General features: G+C 49.5%; 1 protein-coding gene across 4 annotated transcripts in view; it reads right to left on the reverse strand.

The window, feature by feature from the left end:
• The window catches only part of SH3BP1 (SH3 domain binding protein 1), a 799,734-nt gene that overhangs the window by 616,478 nt on the left and 166,235 nt on the right, over positions 1 to 17,021 (reverse strand). Inside the window, exon 1 of one of the 4 annotated variants that reach the window (XM_063941458.1) lies at positions 8,012 to 8,112. The exons of the other annotated variants lie outside the window; for them this stretch is intronic. The gene's annotated coding sequence lies outside the window, so the exon portion shown is untranslated. Of the gene's footprint in view, positions 1 to 8,011; positions 8,113 to 17,021 lie in introns of those variants that run through there. 4 annotated transcript variants of the gene reach the window in all.

Consider the following 17,021-nt stretch of genomic DNA (forward strand, 5'->3'; position numbering starts at 1 on the left):
ATAAGACACGTGCTGGTGTGGTCGCATCCTGTGCTCGCTCCCAGGTCAGATAAGACACGTGCTGGTGTGGTCGCATCCTGTGCTCCCAGGTCAGATAAGACACGTGCTGGTGTGGTCGCATCCTGTGCTCCCAGGTCAGATAAGACACGTGCTGGTGTGGTCGTATCCTGTGCTCGCTCCCAGGTCAGATAAGACACGTGCTGGTGTGGTCGCATCCTGTACTCCCAGGTCAGATAGAGCACGTGTTGGTGTGGTCGCATCCTGTGCTCCCAGGTCAGATAAGACACGTGCTGGTGTGGTCGCATCCTGTGCTCCCAGGTCAGATAAGGCACGTGCTGGTGTTGTCGCATCCTGTGCTCGCTCCCAGGTCAGATAAGACACGTGCTGGTGTGGTCGCATCCTGTGCTCCCAGGTCAGATAAGACACGTGCTGGTGTGGTCGCATCCTGTGCTCCCAGGTCAGATAAGACACGTGCTGGTGTGGTGGCATCCTGTGCTCCCAGGTCAGATAAGACACGTGCTGGTGTGGTCGCATCCTGTGCTCCCAGGTCAGATAAGACACGTGCTGGTGTGGTCGCATCCTGTGCTCCCAGGTCAGATAAGACACGTGCTGGTGTGGTCGCATCCTGTGCTCCCAGGTCAGATAAGACACGTGCTGGTGTGGTCGCATCCTGTGCTCCCAGGTCAGATAAGACACGTGCTGGTGTGGTCGCATCCTGTGCTCGCTCCCAGGTCAGATAAGACACGTGCTGGTGTGGTCGCATCCTGTGCTCCCAGGTCAGATAAGACACGTGCTGGTGTGGTCGCATCCTGTGCTCGCTCCCAGGTCAGATAAGACACGTGCTGGTGTGGTCGCATCCTGTACTCCCAGGTCAGATAGAGCACGTGTTGGTGTGGTCGCATCCTGTGCTCCCAGGTCAGATAAGACACGTGCTGGTGTGGTCGCATCCTGTGCTCCCAGGTCAGATAAGACACGTGCTGGTGTGGTCGCATCCTGTGCTATCAGGTCAGATAAGACACGTGCTGGTGTGGTCGCATCCTGTGCTATCAGGTCAGATAAGACACGTGCTGGTGTGGTCGCATCCTGTGCTCCCAGGTCAGATAAGACACGTGCTGGTGTGGTCGCATCCTGTGCTCCCAGGTCAGATAAGACATGTGCTGGTGTGGTCGCATCCTGTGCTCCCAGGTCAGATAAGACACGTGCTGGTGTGGTCGCATCCTGTGCTCCCAGGTCAGATAAGACACGTGCTGGTGTGGTCGCATCCTGTGCTCCCAGGTCAGATAAGACACGTGCTGGTGTGGTCGCATCCTGTGCTCCCAGGTCAGATAAGACACGTGCTGGTGTGGTCGCATCCTGTGCTCCCAGGTCAGATAAGACACGTGCTGGTGTGGTCGCATCCTGTGCTCCCAGGTCAGATAAGACACGTGCTGGTGTGGTCGCATCCTGTGCTCCCAGGTCAGATAGAGCACGTGTTGGTGTGGTCGCATCCTGTGCTCCCAGGTCAGATAAGACACGTGCTGGTGTGGTCGCATCCTGTGCTCCCAGGTCAGATAAGACACGTGCTGGTGTGGTCGCATCCTGTGCTCCCAGGTCAGATAAGACACGTGCTGGTGTGGTCGCATCCTGTGCTCCCAGGTCAGATAAGACACGTGCTGGTGTTTTCGCATCCTGTGCTCCCAGGTCAGATAAGACACGTGCTGGTGTGGTCGCATCCTGTGCTCCCAGGTCAGATAGAGCACGTGTTGGTGTGGTCGCATCCTGTGCTCCCAGGTCAGATAAGACACGTGCTGGTGTGGTCGCATCCTGTGCTCCCAGGTCAGATAAGACACGTGCTGGTGTGGTCGCATCCTGTGCTCCCAGGTCAGATAAGACACGTGCTGGTGTGGTGGCATCCTGTGCTCCCAGGTCAGATAAGACACGTGCTGGTGTGGTGGCATCCTGTGCTCCCAGGTCAGATAAGACACGTGCTGGTGTGGTGGCATCCTGTGCTCCCAGGTCAGATAAGACACGTGCTGGTGTGGTCGCATCCTGTGCTCCCAGGTCAGATACGACACGTGCTGGTGTGGTCGCACCCTGTGCTCCCAGGTCAGATAAGACACGTGCTGGTGTGGTCGCATCCTGTGCTCGCTCCCAGGTCAGATAAGACACGTGCTGGTGTGGTCGCATCCTGTGCTCCCGGGTCAGATAAGACACGTGCTGGTGTGGTCGCATCCTGTGCTCCCAGGTCAGATAAGACACGTGCTGGTGTGGTCGCATCCTGTGCTCCCAGGTCAGATAAGACACGTGCTGGTGTGGTCGCATCCTGTGCTCCCAGGTCAGATAAGGCACGTGCTGGTGTGGTCGCATCCTGTGCTCGCTCCCAGGTCAGATAAGACACGTGCTGGTGTGGTCGCATCCTGTACTCCCAGGTCAGATAAGACACGTGCTGGTGTGGTCGCATCCTGTGCTCGCTCCCAGGTCAGATAAGACACGTGCTGGTGTGGTCGCATCCTGTGCTCCCAGGTCAGATAAGACACGTGCTGGTGTGGTCGCATCCTGTGCTCGCTCCCAGGTCAGATAAGATACGTGCTGGTGTGGTCGCATCCTGTGCTCCCAGGTCAGATAAGACACGTGCTGGTGTGGTCGCATCCTGTGCTCTCAGGTCAGATAAGACACGTGCTGGTGTGGTCGCATCCTGTGCTTCCACGTCAGATAAGACACGTGCTGGTGTGGTCGCATCCTGTGCTCCCAGGTCAGATAAGACACGTGCTGGTGTGGCCGCATCCTGTGCTCCCAGGTCAGATAAGACACGTGCTGGTGTGGTCGCATCCTGTGCTCGCTCCCAGGTCAGATAAGACACGTGCTGGTGTGGTCGCATCCTGTGCTCCCAGGTCAGATAAGACACGTGCTGGTGTGGTCGCATCCTGTGCTCCCAGGTCAGATAAGACACGTGCTGGTGTGGTCGCATCCTGTGCTCCCAGGTCAGATAAGACACGTGCTGGTGTGGTCGCATCCTGTGCTTCCACGTCAGATAAGACTCGTGCTGGTGTGGTCGCATCCTGTGCTCCCACGTCAGATAAGACACGTGCTGGTGTGGTCGCATCCTGTGCTCCCAGGTCAGATAAGACACGTGCTGGTGTGGTCGCATCCTGTGCTCGCTCCCAGGTCAGATAAGACACGTGCTGGTGTGGTCGCATCCTGTGCTCCCAGGTCAGATAAGACACGTGCTTGTGTGGTCGCATCCTGTGCTCCCAGGTCAGATAAGACACGTGCTGGTGTGGTCGCATCCTGTGCTCGCTCCCAGGTCAGATAAGACACGTCCTGGTGTGGTCGCATCCTCTGCTCCCAGGTCAGATAAGACACGTGCTGGTGTGGTCGAATCCTCTGCTCCCAGGTCAGATAAGACACGTGCTGGTGTGGTCGTATCCTGTGCTCCCAGGTCAGATAAGACACGTGCTGGTGTGGTCGCATCCTGTGCTCCCAGGTCAGATAAGACATGTGCTGGTGTGGTCGAATCCTGTGCTCCCAGGTCAGATAAGACACGTGCTGGTGTGGTCGCATCCTATGCTCCCAGGTCAGATAAGACACGTGCTGGTGTGGTCGCATCCTGTGCTCGCTCCCAGGTCAGATAAGACACGTGCTGGTGTGGTCGAATCCTCTGCTCCCAGGTCAGATAAGACACGTGCTGGTGTGGTCGCATCCTGTGCTCCCAGGTCAGATAAGACACGTGCTGGTGTGGTCGCATCCTGTGCTCCCAGGTCAGATAAGACACGTGCTGGTGTGATCGCATCCTATGCTCCCAGGTCAGATAAGTCACATGCTGGTGTGGTCGCATCCTGTGCTCGCTCCCAGGTCAGATAAGACACGTGCTGGTGTGGTCGCATCCTGTGCTCCAAGGTCAGATAAGACACGTGCTGGTGTGGTCGCACCCTATGCTCCCAGGTCAGATAAGACACGTGCTGGTGTGGTCGCATCCTATGCTCCCAGGTCAGATAAGACACGTGCTGGTGTGGTCGCATCATGTGCTCGCTCCCAGGTCAGATAAGACACGTGCTGGTGTGGTGGCATCCTGTGCTCCCAGGTCAGATAACACACGTGCTGGTGTGGTGGCATCCTGTGCTCCCAGGTCAGATAAGACTCTTGCTGGTGTGGTCGCACCCTGTGCTCCCAGGTCAGATAAGACACGTGCTGGTGTGGTCGCATCCTGTGCTCCCAGGTCAGATAAGACACGTGCTGGTGTGGTGGCATCCTGTGCTCCCAGGTCAGATAAGACACGTGCTGGTGTGGTGGCATCCTGTGCTCCCAGGTCAGATAAGACACGTGCTGGTGTGGTGGCATCCTGTGCTCCCAGGTCAGATAAGACACGTGCTGGTGTGGTGGCATCCTGTGCTCCCAGGTCAGATAAGACACGTGCTGGTGTGGTGGCATCCTGTGCTCCCAGGTCAGATAAGACACGTGCTGGTGTGGTGGCATCCTGTGCTCCCAGGTCAGATAAGACACGTGCTGGTGTGGTCACATCCTGTGCTCCTAGGTCAGATAAGACACGTGCTGGTGTGGTCGCACCCTGTGCTCCCAGGTCAGATAAGACACGTGCTGGTGTGGTCGCACCCTGTGCTCCCAGGTCAGATAAGACACGTGCTGGGGTGGTCGCATCCAGTGCTCGCTCCCAGGTCAGATAACACACGTGCTGGTGTGGTCGCACCCTGTGCTCCCTGATCAGATAAGACACGTGCTGGTGTGGTCGCATCCAGTGCTCGCTCCCAGGTCAGATAACACACGTGCTGGTGTGGTCGCACCCTGTGCTCCCTGATCAGATAAGACACGTGCTGGTGTGGTCGCACCCTGTGCTCCCAGGTCAGATAAGACACGTGCTGGGGTGGTCACATCTCATGCCACCATGCCAGGCGTGTGGTTAAAATAAGCTTTGACAAGTCTTTCAACAGCCTCCAGTCCTGTAGCTCGTGCTCCACATTCAAAGCCAACGTGAAATCATTGACATTGCAGCAAGGTTATTCCATTCAATAAACCTTTTTGCTGACTCCCGTACATAGACATTTTGAAATTAGAGACAGGATGTAATGCAGTGCGATTTTTTCATGTGGGACAAACGTGCGCCTTCTCGTACATTAGGAGGTTACGCACCCAATGTTATAGCCTGCAAGTCTTTGTTTGAGGCTATTACATTGTGCGAATATGAGTTTCATTACATTGTGCGAGTGTGACAGAAGTGTGCACAGATCAGTGAGATCCATGAGATCAGTGATCAGTGAGGTCCGTCCACGCTTCTGTCAGGAAAAAAGTGGAAATATGTAAAAAAAAAAGTAAAAAAAGCTCAGAAGGTAAACTCCCTTTTACTATGTCAATGTCTTGGGCTTTATGGAACATACATTCACCCTCCTCCACCGTGGCGTCTCTCCAGGTAATAAATTATTGCTGGCTCGTGTTGCTGCAGCCTCAAAAAAAAAAACATTTTGTCTCAGTGGATCATATCTGATCCTATTCCCTTATCCCTGTTTTTGCTGCGATTAAATTATTTTTTCCAAATGGATTGGGCAGAATGTTCTCTAGACGGAGAATCTAATAGGCCCTACACACTGGGCGATAATACTGAAAGATATGAACGATCTTGATCATTAATGAACGAGATACAATTCATATCTTTGAGTGTGGAGGCACCAGCGATGAACGATGCGCGGCCTTGCGCTCGTTCATCGCTGGTGCTCCGTCGGTTGTGCATGCAGGCCAATATGGGGCCGTTGGGTCGCCCGTTGACAGTATCTGCCGTCGGGCAGCTCGGCGGCGGATCACGTAATGTCATACCTCCCAATATGACCCTCTCCAGGAGGGACAGAATGCTCTGCTCCTGGACTTCCCTCTTAATTTGTGATTGCCATCACCTGTGCTGAAACACCTTTCTTATCCACTAACCTGTTCAACACAGGTTCCAGCAATCACAGAGAAAGGGAAACGTCCAGAAGCAGAGCATTCTGTCCCTCCTGGAGAGGTCATGTTGGGAGGTATGACATAGGTATGAGCACTGGGTCAGTATTAGGGTACAGCACAGGTGATGGTAATCATACAGTATGAAGGAAGAGCAGGAGCAGAGAATTGTGTCCTCCTGGAGAGGGTCATGTTGGGAGGTATGACATAGGTATGAGCACTGGGTCAGTATTAGGGTACAACACAGGTGATGGTAATCATACAGTAAGAGAGAAAAGCAGGAGCAGAGCATTGTGTCCTCCTGGAGAGGGTCATGTTGGGAGGTATGACATAGGTATGAGCACTGGGTCAGTATTAGGGTACAGCACAGGTGATGGTAATCATACAGTAAGAGAGAAGAGCAGGAGCAGAGCATTGTGTCCTCCTGGAGAGGTCATGTTGGGAGGTATGACATAGGTATGATCACTGGGTCAGTATTAGGGTACAGCACAGGTGATGGTAATCATACAGTAAGAGGGAAGAGCAGGAGCAGAGCATTGTGTCCTCCTGGAGAGGTCATGTTGGGAGGTATGACATAGGTATGAGCACTGGGTCAGTATTAGGGTACAGCACAGGTGATGGTAATCATACAGTAAGAGGGAGGTGCAGGAGCAGAGCATTGTGTCCTCCTGGAGAGGTCATGTTGGGAGGTATGACATAGGTATGAGCACTGGTTCAGTATTAGGGTACAGCACAGGTGATGTAATCATACAGTAAGAGGGAAGAACAGGAGCAGAGCATTGTGTCCTCCTGGAGAGGTCATGTTGGGAGGTATAACATAGGTATGAGCACTGGGTCAGTATTAGGGTACAGCACAGGTGATGGTAATCATACAGTAAGAGGGAAGAGCAGGAGCAGAGCATTGTGTCCTCCTGGAGAGGTCATGTTGGGAGGTATGACATAGGTATGAGCACTGGGTCAGTATTAGGGTACAGCACAGGTGATGGTAATCATACAGTAAGAGGGAAGAGCAGGAGCAGAGCATTGTGTCCTCCTGGAGAGGTCATGTTGGGAGGTATGACATAGGTATGAGCACTGGGTCAGTATTAGGGTACAGCACAGGTGATGGTAATCATACAGTAAGAGAGAAAAGCAGGAGCAGAGCATTGTGTCCTCCTGGAGAGGGTCATGTTGGGAGGTATGACATAGGTATGAGCACTGGGTCAGTATTAGGGTACAGCACAGGTGATGGTAATCATACAGTAAGAGAGAAGAGCAGGAGCAGAGCATTGTGTCCTCCTGAAGAGGTCATGTTGGGAGGTATGACATAGGTATGAGCACTGGGTCAGTATTAGGGTACAGCACAGGTGATGGTAATCATACAGTAAGAGGGAAGAGCAGGAGCAGAGCATTGTGTCCTCCTGGAGAGGGTCATGTTGGGAGGTATGACATAGGTATGAGCACTGGGTCAGTATTGGGGTACAGCACAGATGAGGTAATCATACAGTAAGAGGGAAGAGCAGGAGCAGAGCATTGTGTCCCTCCTGGAGAGGTCATGTTGGGAGGTATGACATAGGTATGAGCACTGGGTCAGTATTAGGGTACAGCACAGGTGATGGTAATCATACAGTAAGAGGGAAGAGCAGGAGCAGAGCATTGTGTCCTCCTGGAGAGGTCATGTTGGGAGGTATGACATAGGTATGAGCACTGGGACAGTATTAGGGTACAGCACAGGTGATGGTAATCGTACAGGAAGAGGGAAGTGCAGGAGCAGAGCATTGTGTCCTCCTGGAGAGGTTATGTTGGGAGGTATGACATAGGTATGAGCACTGGGACAGTATTAGGGTACAGCACAGGTGATGGTAATCATACAGTAAGAGGGAAGAGCAGGAGCAGAGCATTGTGTCCCTCCTGGAAAGGGTCATGTTGGGAGGTATGTAATGTGTAGGGCCCATAAGGCATAATCCTTTTTGATATATGGTTGCCTTTTTTTGGTCAAGCTGTCCCCTATTCTGATTAATAACATTCCTAATGTAGTGAAATGAACTACTTGGTATAGCATGATTATCTTAGAAACTGGTGTTCCTCCATTCTGATAATAATTCTGACTTACCCTGATGGCCAATACTCCATGTGCAATTTCTGACTGTTACGTACTGCCGTTGCGACCGTTGCTTAGCATCAGGAACGCCGTGACATTAGCTAATGATAAGTCCTGGAGTGTAATGTTTGCAGCACTTTGTCAGGTGCTGTAATCATGCTGGCTGAGTTCTCTGTGATGGCAGCTGGTTCCAGTCAGCTAATCAGCTCCTTATAAATAGGATTTCTTTTTGCTCAGTCAGTGTTGGCGATGGCTTCATGTAGGTTGTGTCTTTCCACCTGAGAAACTACTTGAAAGACTCCGTCTGGGAAAATCTTGTTGATTTCTAGGCCCTACACATTAGGCAATTTCACTGAATGATATGAACGTTCTCATTAGTGTGTAGGCACCAGCGATGAATGATATGCGGCCCTGCGCTCGTTCATCGTTGGTGCTGGGTTGCTTATACATGCAGGCCAGTATGGACAATCTCGTCCATATTAGCATGCATTGCTATGGAGCTGGTTGACGGGGGAATTGAAGAAACTTCACTCCCCCCGTCACCTCCCCCCACTGCCGCGTTGGTCCTATCTGCCATTGGGCACCTCGACGGCACATCACCATATGTGTAGGGCCCGTAACAGCTCCGAGAAGGTCCTATGCCAACTCGGTCTGAAAAGATTCCAAAACTAATCTTAGGAGAAAGATTCAAGTTTGTTTCTGTGCTTGTATGAGAGATTCTACTGGGCGATCTTTGGGAAGGTCTGTTCTTGCTTAATCTGCTGGAGGATTCTGTTGTACTGACCGTTCCGGAAAGGTCCAGTGGATTCTGGTCCAGCAGAGCCCTTTTATTCTCTCATAGACTCATACCTGCTGCTTCTGTGGTGAAAGATTCCGTTTGGAAGGATTCTGGAAAGACCTTGTGCTGCGTGTCCATTGGAGGATCCTGTCGTTACCATCTCCAGGAAGGTCCACTGGAATCCTGTTCAGGGAGATTCTCAGAAAACCCAGTGGAACGATTCATCATAGTTCCAGTCCGTGTTTTGTCCAGATTACTCGTGTCCGTGTCATCCGTGTCTGTCCTGGGATTCCTGTCGCCAGTCAAGCTAAGTCCTGGTTTATTTATCATCCATTCCAGTGGCCTTGCCGTGTCTTGTTATATCTGTACCGGCCATTGACTGTGATTCCGTCACTGTGCTTATCCCTTCTGGCATATACCCTATTTACCCCCTTGAGGGTAATCCTAGTGACTAGTTTTCAGTTGCACCTTCAGCAGCTGGATTGTGGTGTTTTCCTGCCATCTAGCACCACCTAGCGGTTCTCTGTCTGTTGTACTATTGCCCAGAGGCAATAAAACCTGGGGGAGGCCTAAGTACTGGTGTGCCTGCTTGCACTAAGGGAACAATGGGTCATTGCTACAGGCAGAAGACCCTCCACTGAGGAGCTCTAGTTACTTATCCTGCAGTACAGGTTCCCTAACATTGGTCATCTACTTTACATTCTTTCCTTATTTGACTGTCATGGCTCATTATATGTACCCACCTTGTGAACTGTTACTGATGGACTTGTTTCCCCCTGCTATACTGTCAGTGTTTAATAGTACACACACACACACACACACACACACACACACACACTAACCAGCCCCGGTTCTTGGACCAGCACTGCCATAGTCAGGAGACACATTTATACAGGTTCCTACAGATGTAGCATTAAATACTCAAAAAGTCAGCGATGGCCAGTGTTCCCTGGGGAAGTGAGGACCCCCAATAAAGGCACTCAAGACCAGCGCTGAAGCCTGGGGATGTCCCCACCACGGTGGGTGCTAGGGCTGATTGCCAATGTAAAATAAAAATGTATATTGTCTTTTACTTGTGGAACCACAGAGTGTGTGTGTGTGTGTGTGTACGTACGTGTTATAGGGAATATAGGGGGTCATTCCGAGTTGCTCGCTAGCAGTTTTTAGCAGCCATGCAAACACTATGCCGCTGCCCTCTGGGAGTGTATTTTATCTTAGCAGAAGTGCGAACGAATGTATCGCAGAGCGCCTGCAAAATTTTTTGTGTAGTTTCAGAGTAGCTCAAAACCTACTCAGCGCTTACGATCACTTCAGCCAATTCAGTTCTGGATTTGAAGTCACACACCCCGCCCAGCGATTGCCAAGCCACGCTGGCGTTTTTTATGGCACACCTGCGTTTTCTCAAACCCTTCCTGAAAACGGTCAGTTGCCACCCAGAAATGCCCTCTTCATATCAATCACTCTGCGGTAACCAGTGCGACTGAAATGCATCGTTAGATCCTGTGCGAAACTACATAATTCATTGTGCCTGTGCGTCATGCGTAAGCATTGCGATGCATGCGCAGAACTGCTGTTTTTTAGCCTGATCGCTGCGCTGCGAACAAATGCAGCTAGCGATCAACTCGGACTGACCCCTCAGAGTGTAAACTCACTGGGGCAGGGGATGATGTGACTGATACACTCTGTAATGTGTGTACGTGTGATAGGGAATATAGAGTGTAAGCTCACTGGGGCAGGGGCTGATGTGACTGATACATTCTCTGTAATGTGTGTGTACATGTGATAGGGAATATAGAGTGTAAGCTCACTGGGGCAGGGGCTGATGTGACTGATACATTCTCTGTAATGTGTGTACGTGTGATAGGGAATATAGAGTGTAAGCTCACTGGGGCAGGGGCTGATGTGACTGATGCACTCTCTGTAATGTGTGTGTACATGTGATAGGGAATATAGAGTGTAAGCTCACTGGGGCAGGGGCTGATGTGACTGATGCACTCTCTGTAATGTGTGTACATGTGATAGGGAATATAGAGTGTAAGCTCACTGGGGCAGAGGCTGGTGTGACTGATACTCTCTGTAATGTGTGTACATGTGATAGGGAATATAGAGTGTAAGCTCACTGGGGCAGAGGCTGATGTGACTGATACTCTCTGTAATGTGTGTACATGTGATAGGGAATATAGAGTGTAAGCTCACTGGGGCAGAGGCTGATGTGACTGATACTCTCTGTAATGTGTGTGTACATGTGATAGGGAATATAGAGTGTAAGCTCACTGGGGCAGAGGCAGATGTGACTGATACTCTCTGTAATGTGTGTACGTGTGATAGGGAATATAGAGTGTAAGCTCACTGGGGCAGGGGCTGATGTGACTGATACTCTCTCTGTACTGTGTGTGTACATGTGATAGGGAATATAGAGTGTAAGCTCACTGGGGCAGGGGCTGATGTGACTGATACTCTCTGTAATGTGTGTACGTGTGATAGGGAATATAGAGTGTAAGCTCACTGGGGCAGGGGCTGATGTGACTGATACTCTCTCTGTACTGTGTGTGTACATGTGACAGGGAATATAGAGTGTAAGCTCACTGGGGCAGGGGCTGATGTGACTGATACTCTCTCTGTAATGTGTGTGTGTGTACATGTGATAGGGAATATAGAGTGTAAGCTCACTGGGGCAGGGGCTGATGTGACTGATACACTCTATGTAATGTGTGTGTACATGTGATAGGGAATATAGAGTGTAAGCTCACTGGGGCAGGGGCTGATGTGACTGATACTCTCTCTGTAATGTGTGTGTACATGTGATAGGGAATATAGAGTGTAAGCTCACTGGGGCAGGGGCTGATGTGACTGATACTCTCTGTAATGTGTGTACATGTGATAGGGAATATAGAGTGTAAGCTCACTGGGGCAGGGGCTGATGTGACTGATACACTCTATGTAATGTGTGTGTACATGTGATAGGGAATATAGAGTGTAAGCTCACTGGGGCAGAGGCTGATGTGACTGATACACTCTCTGTAATGTGTGTGTACATGTGATAGGGAATATAGAGTGTAAGCTCACTGGGGCAGGGGCTGATGTGACTGATACACTCTCTGTAATGTGTGTGTACATGTGATAGGGAATATAGAGTGTAAGCTCACTGGGGCAGGGGCTGATGTGACTGATACTCTCTGTAATGTGTGTACATGTGATAGGGAATATAGAGTGTAAGCTCACTGGGGCAGGGGCTGATGTGACTGATACTCTCTGTAATGTGTGTGTACATGTGATAGGGAATATAGAGTGTAAGCTCACTGGGGCAGGGGCTGATGTGACTGATACTCTCTGTAATGTGTGTACGTGTGATATGGAATATAGAGTGTAAGCTCACTGGGGCAGGGGCTGATGTGACTGATACTCTCTGTAATGTGTGTGTGTGTGTGTGTGTGTGTGTGTGTGTGTGTGTGTGTGTGTGTGTGATATGGAATATAGAGTGTAAGCTCACTGGGGCAGGGGCTGATGTGACTGATACACTCTATGTAATGTGTGTGCACATGTGATAGGGAATATAGAGTGTAAGCTCACTGGGGCAGAGGCTGATGTGACTGATACTCTCTCTGTAATGTGTGTGTACATGTGATAGGGAATATAGAGTGTAAGCTCACTGGGGCAGGGGCTGATGTGACTGATACTCTCTGTAATGTGTGTACATGTGATAGGGAATATAGAGTGTAAGCTCACTGGGGCAGGGGCTGATGTGACTGATACACTCTATGTAATGTGTGTGTACATGTGATAGGGAATATAGAGTGTAAGCTCACTGGGGCAGAGGCTGATGTGACTGATACACTCTCTGTAATGTGTGTGTACATGTGATAGGGAATATAGAGTGTAAGCTCACTGGGGCAGGGGCTGATGTGACTGATACACTCTCTGTAATGTGTGTGTACATGTGATAGGGAATATAGAGTGTAAGCTCACTGGGGCAGGGGCTGATGTGACTGATACTCTCTGTAATGTGTGTACATGTGATAGGGAATATAGAGTGTAAGCTCACTGGGGCAGGGGCTGATGTGACTGATACTCTCTGTAATGTGTGTGTACATGTGATAGGGAATATAGAGTGTAAGCTCACTGGGGCAGGGGCTGATGTGACTGATACTCTCTGTAATGTGTGTACGTGTGATATGGAATATAGAGTGTAAGCTCACTGGGGCAGGGGCTGATGTGACTGATACTCTCTGTAATGTGTGTGTGTGTGTGTGTGTGTGTGTGTGTGTGTGTGTGTGTGTGTGTGTGATATGGAATATAGAGTGTAAGCTCACTGGGGCAGGGGCTGATGTGACTGATACACTCTATGTAATGTGTGTGCACATGTGATAGGGAATATAGAGTGTAAGCTCACTGGGGCAGAGGCTGATGTGACTGATACTCTCTCTGTAATGTGTGTGTACATGTGATAGGGAATATAGAGTGTAAGCTCACTGGGGCAGGGGCTGATGTGACTGATACTCTCTGTAATGTGTGTGTACATGTGATAGGGAATATAGAGTGTAAGCTCACTGGGGCAGAGGCAGATGTGACTGATACTCTCTGTAATGTGTGTACGTGTGATAGGGAATATAGAGTGTAAGCTCACTGGGGCAGGGGCTGATGTGACTAATACTCTCTCTGTAATGTGTGTGTACATGTGATAGGGAATATAGAGTGTAAGCTCACTGGGGCAGGGGCTGATGTGACTGATACTCTCTCTGTAATGTGTGTGTACATGTGATAGGGAATATAGAGTGTAAGCTCACTGGGGCAGAGGCAGATGTGACTGATACTCTCTGTAATGTGTGTACCTGTGATAGGGAATATAGAGTGTAAGCTCACTGGGGCAGAGGCTGATGTGACTGATACACTCTCTGTAATGTGTGTGTACATGTGATAGGGAATATAGAGTGTAAGATCACTGGGGCGGGGGCTGATGTGACTGATACTCTCTCTGTAATGTGTGTGTACATGTGATAGGGAATATAGAGTGTAAGCTCACTGGGGCAGGGGCTGATGTGACTGATACACTCTCTGTAATGTGTGTGTACATGTGATAGGGAATATAGAGTGTAAGCTCACTGGGGCAGAGGCAGATGTGACTGATACACTCTATGTAATGTGTGTGTACATGTGATAGGGAATATAGAGTGTAAGCTCACTGGGGCAGAGGCTGATGTGACTGATACTCTCTCTGTAATGTGTGTGTACATGTGATAGGGAATATAGAGTGTAAGCTCACTGGGACAGGGGCTGATGTGACTGATACTCTCTCTGTAATGTGTGTGTACATGTGATAGGGAATATAGAGTGTAAGCTCACTGGGGCAGAGGCTGATGTGACTGATAGTCTCTCTGTAATGTGTGTATACATGTGATAGGGAATATAGAGTGTAAGCTCACTGGGACAGGGGCTGATGTGACTGATACTCTCTCTGTAATGTGTGTGTACATGTGATAGGGAATATAGAGTGTAAGCTCACTGGGGCAGAGGCTGATGTGACTGATACTCTCTGTAATGTGTGTACGTGTGATAGGGAATATAGAGTGTAAGCTCACTGGGGCAGAGGCTGATGTGACTGATACTCTCTCTGTAATGTGTGTGTACATGTGATAGGGAATATAGAGTGTAAGCTCACTGGGGCAGAGGCTGATGTGACTGATACTCTCTGTAATGTGTGTACGTGTGATAGGGAATATAGAGTGTAAGCTCACTGGGGCAGAGGCTGATGTGACTGATACTCTCTGTAATGTGTGTACGTGTGATAGGGAATATAGAGTGTAAGCTCACTGGGGCAGAGGCTGATGTGACTGATAGTCTCTCTGTAATGTGTGTATACATGTGATAGGGAATATAGAGTGTAAGCTCACTGGGGCAGAGGCTGATGTGACTGATACACTCTCTGTAATGTGTGTGTACATGTGATAGGGAATATAGAGTGTAAGCTCACTGGGACAGGGGCTGATGTGACTGATACTCTCTGTAATGTGTGTGTACATGTGATAGGGAATATAGAGTGTAAGCTCACTGGGACAGGGGCTGATGTGACTGATACTCTCTGTAATGTGTGTGTACATGTGATAGGGAATATAGAGTGTAAGCTCACTGGGGCAGAGGCTGATGTGACTGATACACTCTCTGTAATGTGTGTACATGTGATAGGGAATATAGAGTGTAAGCTCACTGGGGCAGAGGCAGATGTGACTGATACTCTCTGTAATGTGTGTACGTGTGATAGGGAATATAGAGTGTAAGCTCACTGGGGCAGGGGCTGATGTGACTGATACTCTCTCTGTAAAGTGTGTACATGTGATAGGGAATATAGAGTGTAAGATCACTGGGGCAGGGGCTGATGTGACTGATACACTCTCTGTAATGTGTGTGTACATGTGATAGGGAATATAGAGTGTAAGATCACTGGGGCAGAGGCTGATGTGACTGATACACTCTCTGTAATGTGTGTGTACATGTGATAGGGAATATAGAGTGTAAGCTCACTGGGGCAGAGGCTGATGTGACTGATACACTCTCTGTAATGTGTGTACATGTGATAGGGAATATAGAGTGTAAGCTCACTGGGGCAGAGGCTGATGTGACTGATACTCTCTGTAATGTGTGTACATGTGATAGGGAATATAGAGTGTAAGCTCTCTGGGACAGGGGCTGATGTGACTGATACTCTCTCTGTAATGTGTGTGTACATGTGATAGGGAATATAGAGTGTAAGCTCACTGGGGCAGGGGCTGATGTGACTGATACTCTCTCTGTAATGTGTGTACATGTGATAGGGAATATAGAGTGTAAGCTCACTGGGGCAGAGGCAGATGTGACTGATAAACTCTCTGTAATGTGTGTGTACATGTGATAGGGAATATAGAGTGTAAGCTCACTGGGGCAGAGGCTGATGTGACTGATAAACTCTCTGTAATGTGTGTGTACATGTGATAGGGAATATAGAGTGTAAGCTCACTGGGGTAGGGGCTGATGTGACTGGTACACTCTCTGTAATGTGTGTACATGTGATAGGGAATATAGAGTGTAAGCTCACTGGGGCAGAGGCTGATGTGACTGATACTCTCTCTGTAATGTGTGTGTACATGTGATGGGGAATATAGAGTGTAAGCTCACTGGGGCAGGGGCTGATGTGACTGATACTCTCTGTAATGTGTGTGTACATGTGATAGGGAATATAGAGTGTAAGCTCACTGGGGCAGAGGCTGATGTGACTGATACACTCTATGTAATGTGTGTGTACATGTGATAGGGAATATAGAGTGTAAGCTCACTGGGGCAGAGGCTGATATGACTGATACTCTCTCTGTAAGGTGTGTATGTGTGATAGGGAATATAGAGTGTAAGCTCACTGGGGCAGGGGCTGATGTGACTGATACTCTCTCTCTGTAATGTGTGTGTACATGTGATAGGGAATATGGAGTGTAAGATCACTGGGGCAGAGGCTGATGTGACTGATACACTCTCTGTAATGTGTGTGTACATGTGATAGGGAATATAGAGTGTAAGCTCACTGGGACAGGGGCTGATGTGACTGATACTCTCTGTAATGTGTGTACGTGTGATAGGGAATATAGAGTGTAAGCTCACTGGGGCAGGGACTGATGTGACTGATACACTCTCTGTAATGTGTGTGTACATGTGATAGGGAATATAGAGTGTAAGCTCACTGGGACAGGGGCTGATGTGACTGATACTCTCTCTGTAATGTGTGTGTACATGTGATAGGGAATATAGAGTGTAAGCTCACTGGGGCAGAGGCTGATGTGACTGATACTCTCTCTGTAATGTGTGTGTACATGTGATAGGGAATATAGAGTGTAAGCTCACTGGGACAGGGGCTGATGTGACTGATATACTCTCTGTAATGTGTGTGTACATGTGATTGGGAATATAGAGTGTAAGCTCACTGGGGCAGGGACTGATGTGACTGATACTCTCTCTGTAAGGTGTGTGTACATGTGATAGGGAATATAGAGTGTAAGCTCACTGGGACAGGGGCTGATGTGACTGATATACTCTCTGTAATGTGTGTGTACATGTGATTGGGAATATAGAGTGTAAGCTCACTGGGGCAGAGGCTGATGTGACTGATACTCTCTCTGTAATGTGTGTGTACATGTGATAGGGAATATAGAGTGTAAGCTCACTGGGACAGGGGCTGATGTGACTGATATACTCTCTGTAATGTGTGTGTACATGTGATTGGGAATA

Source organism: Pseudophryne corroboree, chromosome 9 (genome assembly GCF_028390025.1).
Source record: "Pseudophryne corroboree isolate aPseCor3 chromosome 9, aPseCor3.hap2, whole genome shotgun sequence".
In the NCBI taxonomy this organism is placed as follows: Eukaryota; Metazoa; Chordata; class Amphibia; order Anura; family Myobatrachidae; genus Pseudophryne; species Pseudophryne corroboree.